Raw genomic sequence first — 24016 nt, forward strand, 5'->3', positions numbered from 1 at the left:
ACTTAATTCCTATGCCTTTTCTTTTTGAGAGTTCTTCAGGAAAATAGGAGGAACAGACATCCCCAATATGACATAATAGATGGAGCCTGTGTACCAAATAACTGCTCGATGATTATGCTAATTACACTGTTTCATGGTGTTGGTTTTGTCAAGTAACTTTGCAAAATAGAAGAAAAACATGAAAGAAAATAAAAGTTATTTTCTTTATTCATTTTTCACAAATGTTTTGATATGTTTCTCTGGAGATCAGTCTTGATATCCTAGGAATTAATTCTGTGGAAGGGTGTTTGGTAGAACCGGGTGCTAATAAAAGTGTTTCAAAAAGGGCATTAAGGAAAATTAGAAGCCTGAGCTGTGCTGAGCTGTGCTTTCAGGCCTGAAACTGGTGTTTTCTACAGCTCCACTTGGATCTCAGCTGTCCAAATCATCACTGAAATGTGATGTTGAAACATTGTGGAATAGCACTGGGAAAACTGAACTGCAACTTTACAGCTACTACACTGTGTTGCTAGGTCTACAGTGACAATGCAGTGGTGCACAGTGGACACCTCCGTGTATGACAAGGTACTGAAATTTGCTTTGGGCAAATTCCCTTGGTAGGGCATGGTGGTCTTTGAGGACCACTGCAGGCGCTATTGTGAATATAATAAAAGTGTTTTACGATGCCAGCTAGTATCAGTACAGACAAAGTTTATAGTGACTCACAGCATCCATTTAATCCCAATGTATTTAAATACAGTCATACATATAAAAGGCAGCTTTCTGACTGGTACCTGTTCAATACCAATGTTCATGTGGGGAATAGCGATACACTATCAATATGCTGCTTTATTTGACAGCATTCAACTTGCCTGGTGCATCACTTATGGACAGGATCTCCCTTTCAAAATCTTAGAATCTTATTAAAAGGCAAAGTGTAAGAGACTGATGCATAGCTGAGGGGGCAAATGAGGGAGAGGAAAGGGATCCTTTATGGGGCTATACACATGGCTGTTTGTGTGCCATAATTCAGAAGCTGTTATTGTCAAGAACAAATAAATAAATAAATATGTATGCACATCTGCCTAGGTGTTTTGGTTTCAGCATTCTTAAAGTCCTATCAATGCAAAATTAACATGAGTAAAACCACATTTCTCTTCCTCTCCATTTCATAATTTTAAAATCTCCATATAGGTCACCTCAACGCTCTCTTACACTGTGCTGTTGTCCAGAAAAATTATGAAAACAACATGATGTTAAAACAAGAACAATAATCACTGTTATTCCTGGAGCACTAAGAATAACAGCGTTTATTGTCCTTGTGCTGACATTGTTTCTCTGTTACTGTTCTGACTTAATGCTTTGTGCTTTTGCTGCTCCCACCCCAGTGAGCTTTCAGTGCATGTTTAGTTACTAACCCTTTAAGGGCCAGAAGCCCTGATTTGTTGTTGCAAAATCTAATGCAATGTAAAATGGGGTAAAGCACAAACCCTTTTTAGATCCCTGTGATAAAGAGGTCTTCAGGGGGTGCCTCACATTGTTCAAACTGTGGACAGATGGAAATTGGATGTAATGAGAGTTACTCCAGGGGAGAGTCTGTCAAAAATGGGAAGAAGGAAAAACATTTGAGAGGGGGAAGTTTCCAGACTGCACAATGTGCTTTATATGGATAAAGAAGTGGAAGTAAGACTGTCCTAGCTTAGAAAAGAAGTTCGTAGAAATCTGCAGTCAGAGAAAAATTCACTCTTAGATGTGGTACACAGGAGAAAAGGATGCTAGAACAATAGGTAGTTTTTTTTCTGTCAGCCTCCCTAATGAACATGAGAATAACAATCCAATCACAATTACAGAACAATATAAACGAGTGATTTCCAGAAAAAAAGACGTTCTTCCTTTTCTCACAGGCAGGAGCTATCAAATACCCTCATTTCAAAGTTACGAGAGTCTCTGCAGGGAGAAAGTGTTTGCTTTTCCTAGCACTGATACCTCTGAGGTACTGGGAGTGTGGAACAGATCCTGTTACTGCCTCTCTTTTCATCCCCTGGTTTCAGCTGGTGCATGGCACTGAACCCTTATTTTCCCCTTTTATCACCCTTTCTGCCTTAACTGTTCAGACAGTAAGGCTTCTAGAGAAGAAACTCCCACTGTATATTATTACTACATGTGGCAAATTGAGGCCTTTTGGCACTCCTGTAATAAATATGTTCCAGTAGATTAGTTACTGTACATTTATGTAAAATACTATTAAAAACATAGGCTGAAGGTACTTCAGAATACCTGCATCAGTTCAGGCCCAACATAACAGCGGTTGCACTATTCAATATTTCCTGTGTATCTACTTTTATGAAAATTCCTTTACTTTGTTTCCTGCCAGCTGTACAAAAATCTACTCTTTTTAGCTCCATATATTTTTATGGATCAAAACTTATAGTTCAGGTTCCTCCAGATTCTCACACAGAGCTGTAAGATGCTTGTTATTTCATATGTTCAAAATATTTGACTTTTCGTACCCGTTAGAGATTAGCTTTGTCTGAGGGAAGGGGTTGTAGATTAAAGGCTATTGGTGCCTATGTACTGCTGTGGGTAGAAACGTCAGACTAACTTAAAAGTATGTGATCAGGTTGTCCTCTAGTGGCTGCCCAAGAGAAGATCTAACCATAAATTTCACAACAAATGTTGCTGCAATGGAAATTTGTGTAAATCCTTGCAACTTTTGTTTCTGCAAGGATTTGATAACCAGATCTCAAAATTATCAATCTCCGTGTGATTTCCATTCTAGTGGCAGACGCTGAAAGCCTTTTTCTTATCTCTTCCTGAATTACAACTGCAATAATATCCTAAATTATGCTTTTAGAGGGTCTTTATGGGTAGAAAAAACAATTCCATACCTCTAGGCCTTTTTTTTCAGGGATGAAACAACCCTCTTCTGACATTCTGTTTTCCAATTATACTTCTACCCTCTGTGCCACTGGTTTCAGTGCTTTGGCCCCAGTACAAGTGTGTCTTCTTAGGAAAGAACGAGTGTAGTGGGAGATGGGAGACAATTTCTCCCTCTAATTCCACAAGAGAGCATTCTGTCCTCCTCCCTGCAGCCCCACTGGACATACCCTCTCTGTGGTGGTGAACGAGGGTCTTGTATCCACTGAGGAGCTGTCTGGCAGGGCTTTTGACTCTTCTACTGACCTGAGAGAGGTCTTAGAATCTGAGATTTGTTGGGAACAATGAGTTTTCTGAACACACTGACATTGGCATTCAGACCACTGTAATAATTTGTATTAAATTATGCAATAGAGCTCTTTTACTCTGTTATTTTAAAATGGAAGTCCACACATAAGACAAATAGAAATAGAAAAAGAAACCACACATTTCTGAAAATAAAATATTTATTCATAAGTGCATGTTCAAATTGCACACCAAAACACCCACAGGACTGAGATTTCTGAAGGCAGCTGAGAAATCTTTCTCAGCCGGACTTGCAGAGCTTATGAGGCATCCACTGGCCAGTTAGTAATACCTGGCATCAGAAGAATGGAAGCTGAATTCAGGCATCAGACAGGCTACAAAGCCTAGATTTTCTAGGTTTTTCCAGTATGTAAATCTATCTGTTATTCAAGACAGTTGAGACTTCTCATTGTAAACCAAAGGCAGCAATGAAAGTATTTCATCGGTGTTCTCGAAAGGAAGTTAGGGTGCATAGTTTCTTGTCCAACCATATACTTCTTACCTCTGTTTTACAAGTGGTGACTACTGAGGCAGAGAGCAGTTAACTGAGGTGCACAAGGTCACACCCCAAATCCCCACAGCAGAGGAACAAATGCACTGTTCAGTCCTGTGTCCTCCGGACCACTGGTTGTCTTTCCACAGACAAGGAAAACTTATGTGTTTGTTGGTGTTAATTTATAAACAAATAAAAGTAACAATACAACAACCAGTGGTTACTGTACAAACATATTCTATGTGACACTGCAAGATTAATTCTAATAATAGTTGGAGTATGGATCTATGAAGCCATAGTATAGTGCAAAGCAGAGAAAAAATATCAAGCTCAGCTGAAAAAAGAAATTCAAGATTCCTCTGTGCCAACGAGTAACATGAGAGCAAAAGTTATGTTATTTGCATTTAAGCAGGACTGTGGCCACCAAGAACGCAGCATTAGCAGGAAGCAGAAAGTGTCTAGTAATGGAGAATGTCCTCTAGTCATTGAACATTGTTCCACAAATAAGCCAAAAGTACTGGAAATCTAGCAATTTATTCCTTTTTGCAGAATCAGCGAAGTCATGCACAACCATGCATATGAGAGTAACATAAGGTTTTAAACTTTTCAGTTGTAACAAGGAGCTATAGTTATTGCTTTCACTAACGCATGTTCCATTTTTGAGAAGATAAATTCCAAATTCCCCAAATGTATCCACAGAAAAACATCTATACTCACGCATATTTATAGGATGCTACAGGAGGCAGATTGCTCCATCTGACGTCAGCAGGCAGCATAGTTTATGCTTTAATAATCCCACAGTACCTCCTAACTGCTGCTTAGTTAGTATTCTGCTCCTGCCAGTTACATCTTTCTTGTGCTTTGCTTTTTCTCAACTTTAGCAGCTGGGCCTGTATTAGAGTGTAGGCCTAAGGGAGCACAAAGAAAGTTTGAACATTTAGTAACTGTGTTCTTTGAGAATTCTTACAGATAAAAATCTTCCCTCCTCCAGCTCATGATCTGCGGTGTTAGATAGCTGCTTACGCCCTGTACATGACATTGCTTCCAGCTGGCACTGTCACAACATGATCATCACTCTCTCCTGAGAGTACAGGATCTGCAAGATAACAAAACTAGTAATGTATTTTGAGCCATTACCCTCCTACTAAACAATCTAAAAAACAAGTCTAAGAGAAGGTGTTTTTTTGTTTCTGTTCCCTGCCTGCTCCTCCCCCCCCCCCCCCCAAGTTTTTCTGCAATTGGAAGAAAGATTGTGTCTTCTTGAAAGCAAAGAACAAATAAGAATTACTGGCAATCTTGTCTTATTTTTAAAGTTCACAGACTGATAGACAAAGGGATATAGAAAATCATCACAGAGGTGGTATAAAGTTTAGTGCAATTGTGTTCTATTGAGAAATAGAACACAGGAAAATGAAGCTTTTAAAAATCTACAGTACCCTGAGATCTGTCCAAACTATGAATTTACAGACACAAAAAAAGAAACTGTACCACAAAAGATACACTATAAAGTGCACAAAAGCTTTAACAGCATAAGGCTGGAGCTTTAAGATTAAGAAGCCTGGTTGGAACACTTCTATCTATACTGGTTTTCAGTTTAAAAAGCAACAACTTTTCAATAATATTAAGTGTCTTTTGAAAAATACCTGTTTTTGTAGGAAAGGACCTCTTTCCATCAAAATAAACTGCATGAATACTGAAAAGCTGATAGGCATAGACTAATAGATTGCACATTGGAAAATAATACCTTTGAAAGAGTTGCAGGCTTTGTATCTTACTGTCCCCAGCCTATGTGGACCAGTTTCCCAGCTGGACTTCAATCCTAGTGTGACATTATGGCCAGAGATTCCCATAATGTAAAATGATAGATTAGCAAGACAAGAGATCATCATGACATACAGTTAATATTGTCTGAGAAGGAAACCTTGTCCATAGGTGAGAACAGGGGCAATGAAACATTTAAATTACAATGTCTACATCCAATTGGGCAAAGGAGAAACTGTTGTAATGAAACATAGTGATTAATATTTTAAGATCTTATGTTTGGGTCAGTTAAAAGAATTGCACTTAATGCTGGGTAGTTTTTGAGATGAGGTACAGTTTTATATAAACTTGTTCTATTAGTACAACAAAACTACTCATCTGTTGCAGAAAATAAAACCTCTAGGGTAGCTGTTGGAAAATTTAAGTTTTGCTGATTTTTGCTGACTGGCAGAAGCCAAATGTAGGATAAGCTAGTCCAAAAAATGTGAAGAATAAACTTGTCATTGCACATAAAATAAATCAATGATGTACTGTTGAAAGGCATAACGTAACTATTAGTGAGTCACTTAGTGACTACCACTTGGGAAAAGTAACCAGAGGGAATGAAAATATATTTATGCTAGTTCATTCTTGCAAAAAATTTATGAATATTTTGTAAGGCTGTACTCTCCCAAATGCCTTTTTTCTCATACTTAAAGTGACTTTTCCTAATAATCTAGTATTGCTTGTAACAGAAAGAAAAAACAGAGAGTAAAGAATATTTGATACTGGAAGCTTCAAATTTTAAATATATTTTTAACAATCTTCAGAAGCAGGTGAGAAATTATCTAATGCTTAAACTCACAAAACTCATCACAGTGTTTTCATATCCAGATGATGTTGTGAATGACTGGCTTCCATATCTGAAAATGCAATTTTATTATAGAAACAAGATATCTTCTGTCTTGGTTTTTTTTTTTTTACTTTGTATTTGTATTTAAAAATATTCCACAGTGTCATAGTAAATGGCCTTTTGGATGGTAAAAATAGATTTTTTTTTAGAAAATTGGAAGAAACTATGTTTTTGTTAAAGATAGCATAACTGTTCAAAATATTGATATTGGTCAGATATTCAAAGAAATTGAAATTTTACAATTGTAGGAACACAAAAAGGATAAAGAAACATTAGTGTAATGAGTCAGCTTTATGCTAGAGGTCTACAAAGTTGTGAGGCACACAGAAAAGAAGAGTAGGAAATAATTATTTATTATTTTTAATAAAACATCCTGAGGGACATTAAATGCAAATGATGTCAGGTGGTACAGGCAAGACAATCAAAATGAGATTTTTTTTTCATTAAATGTGTAAACTGGAGCAAAGTACTGTAAGGTATTGTGGATACTAAAACATGAATTCAAGAAGTTACATCAATTCAAGTAAAAAGAATCTATCCAACACTAGTAAGCACACATTTATGATCAGTTGTGCAGGAAGTGCCTTGTGCAGATTGATGAAAGCTGGAAAGTTATTCCTCTGAAGAGCTATTATCATATGATTACTTGTTCTTATAATCTTTCCATAAATATCTGCTCCTCATCCCTGTTAGATTGAGGCTGCTGGGCATGATGGACTTTTGGTCTGCCCTATGACAGATATCCTTAAAATCCTGCTTCCCACAGGTTCTATTTAAATAGCAGTGGCCAGGTTTGGAATTTGAACCAAAGCCTTCTAGCTGAGGAAAGATATTGATTTATTCTTTATAAAATGCTACATATTGCTTCAGGAAAATTATTTATAACAGTTAGTAATAATTTATTTTCTATTATTATTATTATTATTATTAAGGAATCTAAAAGCCACATCGTAAGTGACTTTGTTGCAATTTAATCCTTCCAAAATAACTTCAAGAGTATCTGTTAAACAGTGGTGCCTTGTACCAGAAACTTCAGTAGTGTAACTTATCCCAATATATCAATTCAGTTGCTGCTACTCAAGGTCACTGTTCCGTTTTTCATTAGCTAAGAATTAATTCAAAACTGAGAGAAGTCACAAGTTTTCAACGAAACTTTAAAGATACATTTTTCCTAAATCACATTTATTTAATGTACTATTAATTAATGATGTAAAAATGTCACTAGAATTAAAGGCAGTGCTTTAAAGTCATAAAATAATAGGAAATGCAGTGTTATAAATGAATTTTCTCCTGAGCTGTTTCAGCCTACTAGGATAAGGCCAATTCTGAAACCTTCTTGTGAGTCATTCAGCTGATGGAAGACAATAATTGCTTCAGTCACCATGGTTTACCTGATCAATCCAGGTACATTTGACACAGTCGACTCCAAAGTTTTCTTCACCACCGCTTGATGTGATTACGTTAATCTAAGAAATGGCAAAGCAGCATGTTAAGAACCAGTAAAAAAAGTATCTGATTTTTTTTTTATTATTATTACATTCAAGCAAGGAAAGGCCTGGTTTTCTTCCTCTTTTTGGAAAGCAGACCACTTTGTGCTTGCCCATTCCTCTTTACAATTGTGAGGCAATAATTATTGAGCGTTTGGGGGGTTTTTAAATTAATTTCTAGGGTAGCTGAAATTAGGATTCAACAACAAGTGCAACTCCTTTCTCAGTTAAATTTCTCATTTTTAAGTTTCTGGAATCCTGAGCTGACCCTATAGCTTTAGAAATCTTTAGCAATTAAGAAATCTAGTTCCTGTGCTTCACATCATCTCTTCTTGGTATATGTCCTAGAACTTCTACAAACCAAGTCTCATTTTCAGGTGAAGAAGCCTGGAAGAAACCTGGATATCAAAATGAGTAACACACAGGTGGCAGGGTGTTCAGGTAGTGAGTTTGAGTGTGGACCAATGAAATGGTGTTATATTCATCTGCAGTATAATTTCCTTGATGATATCAGCAATGAACAGTTCTGAAGTTAAAATGAGAGAAGAAAACAGATATTTTTTCTGTTATTTTTAATTTTGAAAATGAAGTCTCCGACATTGCACAATACTTTAAAGAAGGGCATTTATTTTCTTTATAGAGTAACTCAGAAATGTCATTGTTTATTCTGAGACTTTGGCTTAGTTTTTGATTATACAAATGAATAATTTGTATAAAAAAAATAAATAAAAGTTTGACTAGGATAATTTTACTCAGGACAGTATATAAAAAGCACATACTTCCGTTCTCGAAACTACAAAGCACGTTTTAAAATAAAATACAGAAACCTGCCTGGAACTTAAGTTTAAGCCAGTGCTTAAAAGCAATGTTATGTTTGTATGAATTAGTCATTAGTAAATATGATCACATATAAAAAAGGTGACTACATTTCGTTCAAGTATCAGCGAACTTTAATGTTTTACTCTATTATGTTAATATCTGCTTACGGGATTTTGATAGTTTTCAGCCCAGAAAGTTTATTGCCATGTTGCAATGGCTGGAAAGCAGTCCAGTATTCTGTTAATTCTATACCAAGAAAGTATTGTAAATTTGCTCTGGTTAATTTTCAGAAACAAGTGAAACTATTTGGCACATGTTTTGAAAATAAATATTTGTATTATCCAGTGCACTGTAAGACTGTATTAACCAGAATTAACTTGATAAGCCAAAAATAAATGATACCAGAGACAGAGTGGTTTAAGTAATGTCCAAAGAAGAGGAACACCCTTGGTTATTTTCTTCACTCAGCTTAAACACTGCGTATAATTCACATCTTTTCTCTGATTTCATACTGTATTCTTTTCCCATAAGAAGTGATTTATTTCACACTCTAATTGCCCATGAAATTTCATTTTCATTTAAAAAATCAATTTAATTAGATCTGTAGCAGTACAATGAAACACCTTAAACAATTCTGTTTGTTAATCTTTCATTTTCGTATTTCAAATAAAACAGCACAGTTAATTTTCTTTTTTTTTTCCTTTTCCTTGTTTTTCACATATAATAAAATCTGTTCTTTGAAGGGAGGTGGGGATGGTCAAGGGGCAATGAAACTTAGCATGCTATGTCTTATCCTGGAGAAAAAAAATTCAGTCAAGAAAATTAGGAGGTTATAATGGATAAGCCTGAAGACCTTTAACTATCGTTATAATAAATGGCATATCAAGCAGAGAGATCATAATCTCTGCAAAAAGCTCTCCAGTAATATCTTGAAGCTAAAGAGGAACAAGAGCAACTGATTGGCACTTTGTTACTTGAATGGTGGCCCCACTGATGAAGCAGAAAGGCCATTAAGGATGATTTTTACACTATCTAAAATCTGCCAGATGTCAAACTTAAAACTGTGAAAGTTATAATGCATTTAAAAAAAAAAAAGTGCCCAAACTCAGAAAGCAATGCCTTTCCTAGGCAACCAAGACTTACATACATATACTTCTTCCTTTTTATTACTTGCCCGGTATACTCTTCATTATAATGTCTCCTTTATTCTCCTACAAACCAAAGAATCATCTTCATTTATATGCAATATGAGCCTACTGCTACAATATAAATGTGTTGCATTAAAAATTAAAAATATTATTTTTTACACTCCATCAACATGAAAAGTGAGCCTTCATTCTCATTTGCAGTTCTGCTTCTACACTGTCATCCTTCTTGTATTGTACCGCAGGACATGATCGCTAATAGACAGCCAAATTCCTACAGACCTTAAATTACCTCAGCTATGCTCTGAGCTTGAATCCACATGATAGAAAATACAGAAGAATTTTCAAAGGTGAGCTAAGTCAGTCGCTGTGCTTCACTGGGAATAAACTTCTTTGATCTCATGTCAGAACAATAGAGAAAAGGAATGTATGGGATGGTTTATCTTTCCGCACAACGCTCTTAAAAGCTGGAGGAGCCATTATTTGTTTTGGAAGCTAAGAAATCCAAAAGTGCCTCTTTCTATGCAGTCTACCAATCTTTTAAAAAGTAAAATAAAATGTGGTGTGTTCTAGATGTATATCTCCTGGATCCTTTGTCCACTTAGTTGTTTGAATTTTTTTTTTTTTTCTTTTGCTGGGGCAACACTGAAGTCCACATTTGTGTTTGCAGAGAAGTAAGGTTAACTTTCGAGTTGGCTGAAGTCCTGGCTCTGCTGAGCACTCTGTTTTGTAATTTGAAGGTTAAATTCTTCTCAGACAGCCTTGCTGGAGTTAGTGTTCTCACTCCCAATAACTGTAGGAGCTGCCTGACCTTTATAAGTGAAAGTCAATATTCACACTGTCAGAAGGAGCATCGTGGAGAGTAATCTTCACAATCAGGAAGAGAAGTGCTTTGCCACAGGCAGATCATGACCAGTGAAGAGGAATCAGTGAACAGTCAGATAAAACTGTTTTAACTGGATTCAAAGAGTCTCTTTTACACAGCTTCAGGTTCTATTCAAAAGTCTGCAGACGTGCAGTATCCACAGGTCTCCTCCAAATTTCAACACGATCAATGGAAAAATAATAATAAAAAAGGAATTAGGAGAGAAGCACTCTAAATGTTTTGACCTCTAGGTCATCTTCTACAGCACTACTCTCCGGCAAATTTAGACACATGTAACTGGAAAAGATATAAAATAATTGCCTGTTGCCTTTGTCCTCTACCCAATATAAATGCTAAAGCAGGTTTAGTATCAAAATTATTTGGTGAAAAGCACTGTATTAACATACAATGCCTTGAATACCTCACTGCACCTCATAAACATTTCTGCTTTTCCAATAGAAACACCAGGAGTTTTGAATACAATATCAGACCAATAATAAACACCATCTTCTCTAGTCAGACTCTCAAAGCACTAGCAGCTTTTCTGTGAGCTGAAAAGGTGCCTGCAAAAGCAGAGAAGAAAAAAAGTAGTCTGTCTTGAGATAATACTAGCATTATGCGAATATGCCCAGGTTTCCATTAGCACTTAAAAATAGACATATGCAAGCAAGGGAAAAGAGTCAATAAGGAACCCAATCAAGAAAGAATGACCCAAGATGCAGCACATAAGTGAGAGTTAGTTACTTTTATGAAAAAAAGATGTTATGAGCATTTGAGAGCAGATGCACTTTGAAAACTCTATTTCTCCCTCTCCTCTAGACGTCCGAGGCTACTAGAAATCCCAAAATTTTGTAGAACCACTTGCTCCAAAATAAATGTTTTGGACCATACTTCTTCTCTTCTAAATTTTTAATAAATGAAAAGTCTGTTTATAGTTTAATGACAGAGAATAAATGATATCTGAAACTTGGCAGAATGATGTAAACTGGGGCTTGCCTGACTCAGACTAAGTTTCTGGCTCTGTTTAAAGCAGGAGACAAAGGAATAGCGAAGCCAGTGGAAATTTTGCAACTTAGCTAACATAATAAACTAAGATGGTATTTCATATCTTTTTTTTTTTTTTTAAGCTGTTTATTCAGTTCCGTGGCTCATGACCTGGCTTATGTTTTGAAACATCTGTTACCGGCTGCAACCAAGGCAACAAGCAAATGCTGGAAATTTCATAACACTTAAGGAATGTTAAAATATTACTTATGGGAACACCCTACAGTCAAAAGGATTTTAACTAAAAACTGGTTAATTTTAGGCCCACAGCCTGCAAAGGTATATGCACATCCTTTTCTTCAATTATGCAAGACAATATCTTCACAGATAAAGATGAATTATTCTGACATGTATATGATTTTAATATGATTGGGTATTTAAAAAAGAAAATCTTGCAGAAAATGCATACATTTAAGTTTTAGATTTCATATCAAATAGACAACTTTTGCAAAAGTTTCCATCCCATTACATCACTTGGACTTCTCATGTCAAAAGTTTCATTCAGAAAGTTCTGGTTAAAATGAAAATGTTTTGATTTTGGTAGATCATGATACTTTGATTTTTCTTTATTGTCCTGAAGAAATCTTCATTTTGACTTGCTACAGCACTAATTCGTATATACCTGTGTTTCTGTTGTTTCTTCTGTGATTTGTATTACAAGGTTTTTTTCTAGTATTTAGTCTTCTTTCTGAAAGAAAGTCTTCTCCCTGCTGAGAAAAGATGCATAGTAATCATAAAATTCTTGTCTTGAGCTGTGTCTGTCCAATTTCTGGGGATACAATGATGTGCATCATGGGTATTGCAGTCCAGCCTTTCTCCTATATTGGCAAACTGGTATAACATGAAGTGAGAAGACATGAATGATGAAAGAGTCAGAAAGGTCAAATAATTAAACTCAAAATCACTCAGAAAATATATATAAGTATTTCTATATAAAAGCTTTAAAACGTCAATTACATAGAAAGATTCATTTTTCCAAAACAAAATTCATAATCATAAAAGTGAACTCCATGAAGCAATTACTGGGGAGGTAATATTAATTTAATTTATTTGACTTTTTAGACATGTTTCAAAGAACAATTGGTCAACCAACCTTTATGGTTGAAAACAAAATACAAAATACAATAATAATAATCATCCTCCAACTGCAGTTTCCTGACAATGATTTTGTTACTTCATATTAAGATTTTTATCCTCTTTTAATTCTCCAGGAGGAAGGAAATAGATTTTAATGGTGCAGAGCTGCCTTGGGCAACAGATTATATTCTTCAGGGTTTCTATTTTCTTCACAGAAGGAGATATAGTGTGGTACCAAAAGAATCACTTACATTTTCCATGCTTGGGTAACATTTATTACAGCATTTTATAATGCCTGATTTTTTTTTTTTTTTTTAAATCTGGTCATTGTTTTAATGTCAAGGGTTGTGCTCATTATTTCTGGAGCACCGTGAGAAGTTTTATGGAATATTCTCATATTGAGCAGATATAAGCCACTGTGTTAATACCTAATCATGGTTTTAGCAGTAATTTATAGTTTAAATGGTAATAACATTCAGGATTGAGGTGATTGAGAGCAAGTTGATTTGGTTTTTTAAGCAATGAATCTCAGGAAGAGTCTGTTCCAGTTATTCGTTCTGTCTTGCATCTTCATGTGAACTGCTAGGTAGGGTGTGGTCTTGTTCCCATTTACACTGATTACTGGTAGTAGTATTTGGCACCCACAGATTTCTAAACTCAGTGAAACACACTCTCCATCCCGAAGTGGAATGCAATTGTTACGTGAGCCAAAATGTGAAATACTTAAAAGAGAAAACACAGTTACAAGAAAATAGTAAACATGGTAATGGTGTAAAGAGGGTTTATTACAGAGGGTTATGATGAAACAGTTGGCTGGTCTTCTAGGTGTTATTCAGATCCCAATAGTTTACCTTGAATTTGAAGGACCACAACAAGCAGGGAGGTACACAATCTTGCTAACAACTGAAAGGAAGCTGTTGTCACCCCCCCCCAAAAAAATCCCAAACTAAACCAACTAAACCCAAAAAACTCTACCAAAAACCACCCAGAATTTTCTTAATAAAATATTTGGATACCCAAAGGTCACAATTGTCAGCCAAAGCTGACAAACTGTTACCATTGTAAGATATTGGGGGTTTTAGGCTAAACGCTGTCAACTATTTGCAATGCTGCCCAGTACTATCCAATGTTAGTCTTTGGATGCAACCTTTTAAAATTTTTTTTAATAAATGTTCCATGAACATATTAATTTCACTTTTGAGAATGGAGGAGATAATTGCTTTGCCAATGTTAAAAATTCTGGCAGGCTTTTCACAAGAAGCTGAAATAGGCTTCAAAAAAGGCAAAAGACTTTCAGAAGGTATGTTACCTTCATATCAAGGCACGATTTTTCTGTTCTTTTGAAAACTGTCCCAAATGTATGCTTAAAGGTTTTGTTTAAAATAAAACCTTTTGAAAAATCTCAATTTCCATTTGCTAAGATATCACTGATTCTTTGCAGTTAAGTCCCACAGAGAGTACTGCTGCAGTAACATTAGTTTGTTCTTGTGGCTAAGAATTTTGTTTCTTCCATTGTTTTAGAAACTCAAAGTGAGAAAGAAGGGGCAGAAATGTTGCGAGTTCACTGTGACAACTGAACTGGACAGCTCTGAATATGTGATATGTTATTTAAAAAGAAGAATTTCAGAAAATGGGATTCAAGTTATCAAAGAGGAACACCCAAATTATTGATTTAGTGTATATATAAAATATGAATATGAAAGAAACAGAGAAACATAAGGATCATTGGCCAATGTACTGTTAACTACAACTTCAGCCAATCACAAATGTATTTTCTTTCCTGTATTGTAGCAAAGTGCATGTGCAACACCCCAGCAGATAGGCGTGTGTGCAAAAAAAAGCATTCTATTAATTGATCAGAATGAAGTGGCCAGTGAAACTGGAATGAAGGTAAAATATTTTTACACTTTCTTTTTCTTTTTCTCTTTTTCTGAAATAGGTGTTGCTTTCTATACTCCATGGGCAGAGTGCCCCATGGCCAGTTGGAACAAAAAGGGAACTTGCTGAGGAACAAAATAGAGAAAATATTTCTGCTCTTCTGAAATGTTTATATGAAAGTAAGTTTGGCTGAATTTCACAGACATGGGAGAAATAGCATATAATTTTCCATATATGAATATCTCTGTAACTTGAAATGACTTTTTCCTTAGAAAATGTGCTTATTCTGGGACATACTGATGCAATGAAAAAGGAGTCCAAGAGACTTCACCAAACAATTAGTGAAGTTCTTACAAAAATATTTGTAAGGAAATGAATCACTTGTTTTTAGTGTAGATCAGACCAGGCCAGGCTAATACCAAGTACTCTAAGGTCTGAGTGAAGTAGTTTACAGATATCTACTTATTATTTGTAGCTACTGAGTTCAGAGGTTTTTAACATAAAAATACAGAATTACATGGAAGGCAGAATACTTCTTTGTAAGTAATTTACTATTTTATACTCTCATGTCAGTATTTTTGGTGTCTTCTGAAAAGTGTTGGTAGCACAGGAGACACAGAAGCTGAAATTATTAGCTATTGTAATTGCCACAGAAGTAACTGGTGATTAAAGTATGAAGGAATAAATTAGATTTGGCTAACTTGTTGAATGAATTGTATGTCTAAATTCAAGTACAGAAATTTAAACAGTTTTGTTACTAATAAGTAACTTGGACAATGTTAGCCCTAAAGAGAATAATAGGACAGAACTTTATAACTGCAAATTATATTTTTTCCTGCCTGTATTTGTTGGCATTTATAATTAGGGAGATAGCTTTATAAAACTCACTAATTGAATGTCAGAGAAAATCCCTAGTGCTAACTGCTTTACTGAAGCCAGGCTATACATGTTTATCAGTGATAACAGAGTGAAAACAACCTTAATTTTGAATTTTTCACATTCTAGGTCCTGTTATACTGTGAAATAGGATTCTGCACACCAAACTGCCAAAAGAGGAAATATAAAATATACTTTGTGAATGTTTATAGTGTTTTTACTTCACTTCTGCTTTACTCCATGTGAGATTTCCAGCAGATTTATTACCAGCTGCAGCCCCATCCCTTCTGTGGGTGTTTCTGTTTACCAAGGACTGACTCCGGCCCTTCCCTGTGCATGTAGTTATCTTGGGGTTGAAACTTTGAGGAAAAATTCTAAAAGGTTGCTCATACTCAGTGAGTTAGTATACACTGAGACCAATAAGCCACACCCTTATACATAGTCTCAGTCATGACCCAGAGTATTCACTCTGGTAATCAGAACTGAGTGGTTCCCCACAGGCAGACATCACAGGAAATTAAACATATGGCAAAATCAGGACGGTGCATTAGAAACTGTTTATACTGCTGTATATAATATAATGTTTCACCTTACACTTTCTTGTACCAAAGGTTCACTGTCGAATAAAAATAATCTTTTTATTCTTTTAATTTTAAAGTTATTTTCCTCCACTGAAAGATTAAAACAATAAACCCTATCCTGTAAAGTCCCATATCCCAACCAGTTTTATTCTGGACAACTATATGGACTGAACACTTCAGATTATTCTGCTGGATTTTATACTTTAGATCAAAATTCCAGTCTTTCTAACATTTTGGAATAAAAGGTGCTTTTGAAAAGTGGCATTAATTAATATGATTTCCATGTTTTCAGGTTTTTTCTATAGCTATTGTCACTGAGATTTGCTGCTATGCAACAAGGGAAGCACCAGTTGTTTTAGTCTCTGTATGGTTAAAATTTGTAACCGGTTTACTTTTTTAAGCACTCATCATCTATCATTATTTATTCCACAGATTCACTGAAAATGCATCCCTGTTGTTAAGGGATATTAGGAGCGGCCACTGCTTCCAGCAACTCTGTGCCCAGGAATTCCTCCTGCTCTGCTGCTGGAGCCTAGCCCTGGACACCCAGGGACCAGGAGGTCTCTGTGCCAGACTGAGGGACACAACTGCTGCTTTTTTACAGGTTCAACCAGTAGCAAAGCTCAGTGTGTGTGCCACATACATGCATGGCCATCTGCATGGACTACCACAGACAAGGTGCTGCCGTCAACAGCATCTATATATAAGACTCGTATAAAACGTAAGTACAGGCAGCCAAGTCACCTTCCTCCTCTTTGTCTGGTAGAGACTGAACTTCATGAATGAAGGCACACACACATTGTGCTCAAGATTCATAAGATTCACAAGGACACTCACATTCATGGATCACCCTGAGTATTGGCAAAGCGTGGTCCTTCTGCCCGGATCCCAGGCCCTGTAAACTGCTTCCCAGGTCTCCTATTCTTCCACAAGTTCAGCTTGATGCTCACCAGCAAAGATACACACACTCACACTCGTCTCACAGGCAGCCCACACTCGCAGCTCCCCCCGAATACCAACACAGACCCTCTGCCCTGATACTCATTGCTGGACCAAGGGCCTTCTACCCACTGGCTGGTCCAGCTTGAAGCTTGCTAGCAAATGAGGCATGCAAACCCCATCGCACATCATTCTGGGGCAGATACAGACACTTGGCCCCCTCCAGCAGCAGGCACTAGGCACAGGGGCTGTGACTCACGGTTCTACTCCAGCTGCTGGCATTAAGCCCCTCACTCCCCTCACTTACACCAGTCTCCCCAGTAGCTGGTTTTCAGGACACACACCATTCCTGCCCCAGTAGCTGGCAGCAGACACCTTCACCCACTCCAGTAGTTGGCACTGAGTACCCATTCTTTCCAGTTGCTGGCACCACAGGCCCAAGTCCAAAATGGCCCCACTCTGACTCCAGTTGGTGGCACCAAATCCACTCATGCTGGTCCCCCCAGTAGCTGGCACTCTGGGCATGAAATCTGCAGGACCTAACAAGACCATCTGGAGAGCTATTTTTTGACAATCCTTTTTTGATTTATATACCCTGAATATAACTTTAATAACTTTCAATACAGAATATACCCAAAAATGGCTTCAGTCTTAGTATTTTCCCACCTTTTGAATACAGAGATCTGGTTTAGTTTGTTTTCATGCCATTATCCAATATTCTAGCATCTCGTGGAATTAAGGTTGTCAAAGAGAGGTGCTGTGAAATTTCCACAGAGCCAAGACCTCATGCGTAATTCCTTTGTAACTAAGATGTCGTTTTTGCTATGATTCCTGCCAGAAGATCCTTCCACATTTTGCAGTCAGGAATCTTGGATTGGGCTGAGAGGTCTGTCTGCAAAAATCAGGGCATGAAAGCTGCCAAAATTTGAAAGAAGTGCTAAGATCATTTGGCCACCTCAAAAACTCTGCTCCTCCCTTTCTTCTCCCACTCCTTTCTGTGAAGAAGAAAATCATAGCTGAAGTGCTGAGAGAAGTGATAGGAAAATTACATCTCTTAAAACATTTAATTCTTTCCACCCCCTAATTGCAAATTGCCAAACAACAGATTGCAAAGGCAGCTTTGACTACTGTGCTTACAAGTTCCATACCATTTGCCTGTTAAGTTCAAGATGGAAAGGTAGCCTGAAAGCTGCCAGTATTTTTTGTTTATTTTTTGAGATTCATCTGTTTCAAGAAAGATTGAGATAAGGTGGAAAGAACGAAAACAAAAAAATGAAAAAAAAAAAAAGTTGTTAGCCAAGAGCAAACAAATTACATATGCATGCTACAGAAATCAGGCACTTATCATGAGTCCCCCCCTTACATCAATTCAGTGCTGCCAGACTGATGGAATATATGCACTGCAGGGAGTATCGTCAGACTGCTGGTATCTCAGGTCTGCCTATCTCAGCTCTGGACTAGCCATTCAGCTCTGTTTTATGTCTTTTAGTGTATCTGAGCTCTGAACTGAAGAGATTGCTCATGAGATTTCTGTTTGTGCTGGATCTCTCTAATAAAACTTTCAACGAAAATGTCAATTAGAGCAGCTTTTCTGATTTACATTTTCAATCCAAGGAGGGCTAATGTTGTACATTCTGTTCCAAAACTCTTTTAGTTTTAGATTAAGGAAAACAACAAAGACAAAGTGAACATTTGTAGGTGGAAAAGTGGGAATAAGACATACATCTTATCTTTGATAACGTGATAATTGACTAAAATGACTGAAGGAAACTTTCTTTCAGTCCCTCTGCAACTGGTACAGTGATCAGGGAGGTCTGGAAGTCTGGCTTTCTCTCTGGAAGCTTCCCCTTTGAAACCATCCTTGCAGAACTAGCAACACAAAGTAAATTGAGACCATATTCCTTACATCTTAAGGCTGTCATTTTGATCAGTATGGTTATGCTAGGTTACTGTTTACATATATTGCCTTTTCAGTCCCTGGATTTGGGGGAGAGAGACACTAGTTGCAAACTATTAATTAATCAGTCTTATTAATTGTCAGCAATCCCTAAAGCTGAGAATAGAACTTTTCTCTTTTCAGTTTAGTAATAAATTGATATAAATACATATGAAGTAAGACTAATTTCCTTTTGATATTCTGCTTGAGTGGCCATCAGTAGAATGACTTCACATTAAGAGGCTGGGACAAGAACTATGTTAACGAGACAGACAGCTGAAGCTGAGCTGAATGACTGACCCAAGTAGGAGTTACAGAAACAAGGAAAAGTAATTCCATAACTCTAAGGGAGTACTCACTCTGAATTTAAAACTAGTTAAGAGACAGGAAATAAAGTGTACTAACAAAGTGATTATTGACAAAGATTCTGATAGTTTGCTAAAGAATTTCAATGGTTCAGAGTAGCTATTAATCCAGAGCAGAGGTTAGTAGTAAAACACCCTAATGTTTAGACTATATTACCTTATGTTGGTTTGTTGAAATGAGGGAGGATTACAGAATACTTCTTGAAGATCAAATGAGGTAAGAGGAAATGAGCTCAGCTGTTATAATTTATTCATTATAATGGTGTTCATTATAGGTGGTTTCAAACTAATATATGTTTAGTATTCTGGCATAGAAATGAATTTAAAATTCTAGGGAATAGAAAATATTTTATATATAGTAAGACTTGGGATCTACAGTACTGAAAAACTGCAATATCTGATTTCTACTGCAATGATAGATAAGTTGCTTCATACACTGGTATTTTATGGTCACAGGATGTGTGATTAATTTAGTCTGGCAATTGCTATACACACTAGATAATCTATTTAATATAAAGCATATATTTTAGGGATATACAATGCTAATGAAATAAAACCCCTGTAGTACCTTTGTATTTCCAACTTTTCATTAAAAACTGTAATAACTAATGGCCAATTATGTCAACTTCATTGTCTTTCAAAAATCACAAATAGTAAGATAAGACATAATAAAAGTAATTCTCAAAAGTATGTTGATAATTTCTTCTCATATGTTGACATGGTATTCATCACATACTTAAAAGATAATTTTAGACAGATGTTTTTATTATCATAATTTTTATTCTTGTTTAAATAACGACTTTTTCATGACTCTTGCAAATTTGCAGTATGTTTCTTATCATCAACTTGCAAAATCTTCTACAGAAGTGTCTCCTTTTGCTGAATATATTCAACATTTTCAAGGTTTAATGCATAGCAAAAACTACTAAAAGTTCTAAAAAAAATCTGCATTTCTTTGTTGCAGTTGTCTATCATCATCATCTTTGTCATCACACATCATCTGGTGACACTTTCACTTCAAGAGGAATTTTACATTTCTCATCTTTAAAGTTCAGAATCCACAGATCTTATAATGCTCTCATGCTGATAATGCACTTCAGTAATTGTGCTGTACAGCAAATATTTCTGTGTGCAAGTTTTAAATAGTTATTCAGCTGAATAATGTCACAAATCAGAGGCTCTATTTAAAATGCCAGCGTGTTCTTTCCATTAATATCACAGGAAAGAGACTGGCATTATTACCAATGCATAGTAAATGTGACTCAATGAGTAAATGCAAGGCACATTGCCCTGTGTACAGCTGTGCTATCATAAGTATAAAATTTTATTCACTACATCATAAGACATACATTTTGTAAGATAAGACAATCTTCTTTTAAATATGGTAAACAGGAGCTAAAGGCAACATTATGTCAGCGCATCTCTGTTGCATAATCAAAGTTCTTAGCAAAAACACTAAGCCGGACATTGAAATCATTTTTAAAGGCTTTTAAAAGAGACAGTCTGTTTTCTGACCAGTTGTATCCAATATCCAGAGGAATGCTCTGTCATGTAAGCGAGCTGCTTCTGCGTTCTACTCATTCTCATGCATTGTCTTCTGTCAAGCTTTGTCAACGTATGATTGCAAGATCATCAAAACAGCTCAACATCTTTATTGCCATAACCATGTCATAAGAAAGACAAGATACATAGTGCTATATTTTGGATTTTGCTGAGCAGTGGTTACACAGCTTCAAGGCCTTTTCTGTTTCTCATGCTGCCCCAGCTAATAGGCTGGGTGTGCACAAGAAATTGGAAGGGGGCACAGCCAGGAGAGCTGACCCCAACTGACCAAAGGGATATCCCATGCCACAGGACATTGTGCTCAGCAATAAAAGTTGGGCAAAGAAGGAGGAGGGGGGAACATTTGGAGTTACGGCATTTGTCTTCCCAAGCATCTGTTAAACATGATGAAGCCCTGCTTTCCAGGAAAGGGGCTAAACATCTGCCTGCTGATGGCAAGTAGTTATTTTCTTATTTTGCTTTGCTTGCACATGCAGCTTTTGCTTTACCTATTAAACTGTCTTTATCTCAACCCATGAGTTTTCTTACTTTCACTCTTTTGATTCCCTTTCCCATCTCACCTAGGGAGGAATGAGCGAGCAGATGTGTGGGGCTCAGCTACCTACCACGGTTAAGCCACAACACCCATAAAAGAAGAACTTGAATAAAGTATCTCTCACCTATTACATTAGAACATCTAGACAAGCAACAGCTTGTCTCTAGCCAAAAAATCTTTGATTTTTTTAAGTGGATGGTCAGGAAAAGCTACATCTTCTTGGCTGCCATTAAAGAGAAACAAACTTGATATAAAAGTTGGTTACTAATACAGTGTCTTCAGAAGAGTTTGAAATAGACTCCAACTGACAAAAGAAAGGTTTGACATGGGGAATTTTGTTACCAATCTTTTTTTTTATTCCTGGTGATCAGATGTCTTCTCAGTCATTACATTTTTTCAGGTTTTGCTTGTGGAGACACCCAACTGAACGTAGGAAGGAATAGTACATCAAAGACAGTGGTGCATCAGGGACAAAAGCAATGGGCTGTCCTAATAGCAAAGATTCCAGGATAGAAAGTTTAATGTGTGAAATGAAATGTCTATGTTGAAAGAATATGTTTCAGTGTCCTCCTCTAATGGTAACAAATCAAGCAAAAGATTATGCAAATGTAATCCATTATGTAGTATTTATTCTTAAAATTAATTTTCCTGGAAAAAAAAATGCTGGATATAGTTTTTGAAGTATAAAGACCTGCTGTAGTAATTTTTATTTCTTAGCTAAGAATAAAGCTCAAGAATGAACGGCTAGATAGAACTCCTTAATAATCTACAGTCTATCCACTGTACTCAATTTTTATTATTCAATGTTAGTTATCTTTATCTGATTAAATTATTTGTATTTAATTTGAAAAGTCTGATGGTGCTACACTCCACCATGCAGTCACAAATATTCATTCTTTGATAAACTGACATTTGAAGATGTGTCAGAAGCACGCATTTGTTTAGAATGATTTATTTATCATGAATGCACGAGTGAGCATAAGAGATCAAAAGCTTCCTGGATCTAATTTGATGCTCCAAATTACCACCACAAAGTTACTGCAGAAAGAGACACTACATTGATAAAACAAGTATCTTCATCAGTAGTCTCATTCTTGGTAACTGAAATGGAGATACATAACTGGCAATAAATTAGCAGTAACCTCAAGAAGTTATCTTTTCACAGTTCATACAATTCATCAATGAAAACAAAAATAAGCAAATACATAATCTCTGAAACAATCCTACTATTTTCTCTGGAGTGTCCTTCAGTGGTATTCAGTATAAAATATTCATGCATTTAACTCAACTTGCATTGTTTAAAATAATTTCACTTAATATGAAAAATAGTCAAGCTGATTTCAAATGTCTTTTTTTCAGATTTTCTCTAAGTTACTTTTTCCAGTAAGGACATTAAAAATACAACACCCCCCCCCAACCAACCAACCAAAAAAACCCCCCAAAACCCCAACCTCCTTAAGCAATGATACAGTGTCACCTATTCTCATTTCCCTCTTTTATAACAGTTATAGCATTCAGAAAGACATAATAGCATAAACTCTCAAATAATAATTTTCTAAATAATAAGACTAAGGGTTTGGGGTTTTTTTTCTGAAAAATTCCTACTAACTAACAACTCGGTTCAAACAGGAAAAAGATAACCTTAAAATTATATAACCCTGAATGAACAACCAGGATTGCAAAGCAAAAAAGTCTTTTAAAGTTGACTTACGGCTAACAGCTGAAAAATGTTTGGACTCCTTTTAAGCAGCAACCCTTCCTAAATGGCAATATATGCCCTTGCTCAATATGCAGTGCTCAAGTCCCTCTAAAGTCCCATCAGCTTCTCCTTTTTCTGTTTCATCTGCCACTCAAATTACTGCCACTGTTAGAACCTGTTTCAAAATCAACTTTTGCCAATCATCCCCAGTTTGTAGAAACACACATAGAGGTGAAAATCTTGTTCTCAATAGGGTCAAATAAATCTTTAATACTTGGAAAAGCAGGTTCACTAAGTGTCTGTTGCACCCTGTTAGCTTATTTTCTAACAAGGTGAGGAAAAGGGAGTATTCGTTATTCCATGTTCTCTTGGTGAACATCTGAGCTTTCCTTTTTGTGACAAAATTTACTTCTGTGCATAGGGCCAGCTCACTGTGACAATAGGACTTGCATCCCACTAACAAGTCAAAATAGTTTTTTAATTACAAAAGAGGCTTTCTACACTTATTTCTGGGTAAATTTCGCCCTGAACAAATGTCATCATTCTACTGCATTTCAGTTTCATTTTATTGAGTAAACCAGAACCAAATATGTAACCTTCATGATTTTCTGAAACTCATAATTCTCTAGTATTAATATGATGATACTCCTTTTTCCTGAATCTTCCTAAACCCTGTTTACAGGGTTAAGTGTCAGTACAAAGAGCTTCACAATAACACCAATTTTTTATTATGAATATATGCTGATAAAGACCAAGAGGTGACAAAATTGGGTGCAGTAGTTTACAAGAAACCTTAATCCAAGTATAGAATTTCAATTAAAATAGCTGCAAAATGGGACACACAAGTGACCATGTTGGCA

This window comes from Harpia harpyja, chromosome 3, assembly GCF_026419915.1.
Source record: "Harpia harpyja isolate bHarHar1 chromosome 3, bHarHar1 primary haplotype, whole genome shotgun sequence".
NCBI lineage: Eukaryota > Metazoa > Chordata > Aves > Accipitriformes > Accipitridae > Harpia > Harpia harpyja.